The sequence below is a fragment of the Bactrocera dorsalis genome, chromosome 1, assembly GCF_023373825.1.
Source record: "Bactrocera dorsalis isolate Fly_Bdor chromosome 1, ASM2337382v1, whole genome shotgun sequence".
In the NCBI taxonomy this organism is placed as follows: domain Eukaryota; kingdom Metazoa; phylum Arthropoda; class Insecta; order Diptera; family Tephritidae; genus Bactrocera; species Bactrocera dorsalis.
Window position 1 is genome coordinate 72061049 of NC_064303.1, and position 3332 is coordinate 72064380.

Below are 3332 nucleotides of genomic sequence, written 5' to 3' on the forward strand. Positions count from 1 at the left end.
ACTCGATCGACAGCACCGGAAAATCATCTTCGGCTTTGGATTCTGGCCGCCCCGCTTGTTGTCGTTTTTACAAATAAATTTCCAACATTTTATAATTTATATTGTGAAAATAAAATCAAAATTCATTTTTATTTAAGAGCGTGTGCTCTACATAAATTTGGTATCTTAATTTAAACAAGTGTTAAATGAGAAAAGTGATGCTAATTTCAATGTACGCTTACAGATTCATATTTACAATGCGCAAGCGACTATGGATATTCTCCATATATTTGATAACAAAGCTCATATGTATGTATATATGTATGTACACACATATGTACATATGTAACTGCAATTTGAGCCATCCCAGTAGCAAAATAATTCACTACTGAAAAAAATAAGCGAGTTGGTAATGGGTTGCGGGGCAAGAAACGAAAAAAATTTCGCTTTAATATCGTTGTTGTTATCTTCATGAAATGTGCGAATTTTATTCATATGAGTTGGTCATCCGCACAACTGATCGACCCAGCCCTCTGGGTATGTGAGCGCTTCAGTACTAAATTTCATAGGAAATAGGTTGTGTGACAGAACCGATGCTTTTTTGTTGTTGTTCTTTTCTGAAAATAATTGGTAACCGTTAGTCCTGCCACGACGCCGACAATTGTTGTCTTTCAATTTTATTGATTGTTGTTTTTAGTAAATTTTAAGTAACGGTTGAAAGCGGTCGCGTGTGAAGTATTAAAAGTTATTTAAGTATGTACAGCAAACGTCATCAAAGAAGATTAATTAATGCCGAAATAAATGAAATTCTAAATATAAATAATTCAAATGAAAATAATTATAATCTTAGTGAATGTGACAATGGTTCAAAAATTAATAGATTTGGTGACATTACATCTTTTGTTTCTAATTGTACCACTCTAAAAGCCAAACCACCTGACAATATTTGTTTTGCTAATGATAGTCCTTTCCAAATTTTTCGATTTTCGAATGAAGAAAATGAGGTTTTCATTATAGGAAGAAGGTTTACAAATTGTAAAGCATATTTCAAAAGACCTTTGAATTCGCTAACAGATTTAGGAATTTTTACTTCGAACAAAACCCCCACTGAAAACGAAGAAACGTTTAATATAAAGCAGGTTAACTACAAACCTTTTTACTTTCCAATTAATGCCAACGAATATTTATTCATTCCTATACTGCATTCAATTTAAGTAAAAGTCGATACACAAAGATGTCACAAAACTTATTTACTTCAACTCCGGTATTCAGATGCAATGCTACATTAAGCGATGAAAACATTAGTCCAGGTATGTTAATATTACAAAAATTTTCAACAAATTTAATTAACTTTTTGGTGTAGAACTTTTTGACCGAAATTTTTTAACTTTTTCGAGCCAAAAACTCCAACCCCGGAAACCAAAAAAGTTAACCTCAGCCCAAACAAGTAATTTAATTCACTATTGTTTTTTGTATATTTGTAGTTCCGGAAAATACTCAAAATGAACTAAATAAAATCAAGCAACAAATAAACGAACTTATGACAAAATTGGATGGTTAGAATCAATATTACCATTAGTATTGATTAAGTATAAAGTGTTTTCCTTACGACATTCATGCTAAACTATTTTCGTAAATTTTTAAAAAAATTTGTTAAACAAATTTTGTGAATTTTTCTATATTTTGTAAAAAGTTTGAATTTGTTGTTGTTGTAGAATTATTTTAACATATATAAAACTAATTTTAAATTAAGAATGAAAAACGGAGTGAATATCATAGGAAAACAAATCTATACTTAAATTTGTTAGTGACTGCACATAATTTTCCAAATAAATATTTTTATTTTAGAGCAGGCAAACTCTATTGCAGCCTTAATAAGCAGCCAGGCACAGAACAATTTGCTGATAAAGCAAGTGCTTAATAAAGTGGAGAAGAAAATAAGATTCCCAGTTTGCGACGTAATGCAACTCACGGAAATTGAAGATGATGTTTCCAAAAATAAAAATATATACGTAAGTCTAAAGTCTTACCAACATATGTATATGTATGTATATAAATTCATTATAAGAACTAAATCGGTGTATCAGGTGTCTATTATAAAAATTATTGGATCAATTGGAGTTGCAAACGGAATGAAAAAAAAATTCTCAGCGATAGCGTCATGGTGCAGTTAAATTATGATGGACTGCAAGACAAGGTGGCATTCAAGAAGTTTGAGTGCCTAAATAATGCCATATATGGTAAATTTTACTTTTCCGTAATTAATAAGTCTTTAGGGGTATTCTCTTGCTCTTGCAAGATTGCAGATTGCAAAAATACTATACCGAAATATACAAGGGCACGAGAGCACCCATTGCAGAATCTAGTGATATATGAACGGCTGATTCGTTAAATTTATTGTAAATGACTATTGTGCATGGCTATTGTGAATTGGCGCACCTTCTGCTTACATTTTTAACAAAAAAAACTGTAACAAATCTTTATAATTTAAATAGATATTATAATATCTAATTAAAATTTACCTTCCTCAACAATTTAACGTGTCAAAATATGACTTTATGTAAAATGGCAACTACAACAGGGTTGCAATTTTATTTTTTCGTGACATTGCACGCAAATATACATGTGTTTTGGTCTGACATATTTCACAGCCCTTGTAAATATTTTTCTGCGTGTGTTTGTTGTTGTGTCGTTGTAAATCTGCAATGCTTGCACCGTGCACCGAGTTTTGCAAGAGCAAGAGAATACCCCTTTTGTTTTGATACACTTTGTTTATTTTTTTTAGAAGCAATGCAAGTGGAAGGTTTCACTAAAGGCGATTATGAGCGGAAGCTCAAAAGAGCTTTCAAGATGGGTAAAAACCGATATTACAAAGCGGGCTCTTTGAAAAAGCAAAAAGATAAACAAATATAATAAATTAAAGTATGAAAACAATTAATTTAAGTAACATTGACATTATTTTTAAATGTAAAATCTTAATTATAGTAATTAGTACTGAAATGGATTTCTTTATTATTTCTAATTGAATTAAAAAATATAAAACTATAAGATATTTATTTTGGATTCGTTTTAGAAGGAAATGCGTACAACTGATCGATTCATCTATTTAGGTATGGGAGCCGGTAATTCGCACAACTGATCGATTCGTATACCCAGGTTTGTGAGCCGGTTATGCGTACAACTGATCGATTCGCATACCCAGGAATGTGAGCCGGTAATGCTTACAACTGACTAATTCATGTCTTCAGATATATAGCTTGGTAATGCGTACAGCTGATCGATTTGTATTCCTGGGTATGTGAGTTGATTCCTAGGACATCGCTGTGTTAAAATTCAGCAATGAATTCAGCAGT

General features: G+C 31.4%; 1 long non-coding RNA gene across 1 annotated transcript; it reads left to right on the forward strand.

The window, feature by feature from the left end:
• Positions 1-420: 420 nt before the first annotated feature.
• LOC125775723 (uncharacterized) lies at positions 421-3332 on the forward strand. Its single transcript, XR_007421330.1, has 4 exons — positions 421-1535; positions 1828-1991; positions 2067-2219; positions 2765-3332. It is a non-coding gene; the product is annotated as an uncharacterized LOC125775723 (long non-coding RNA).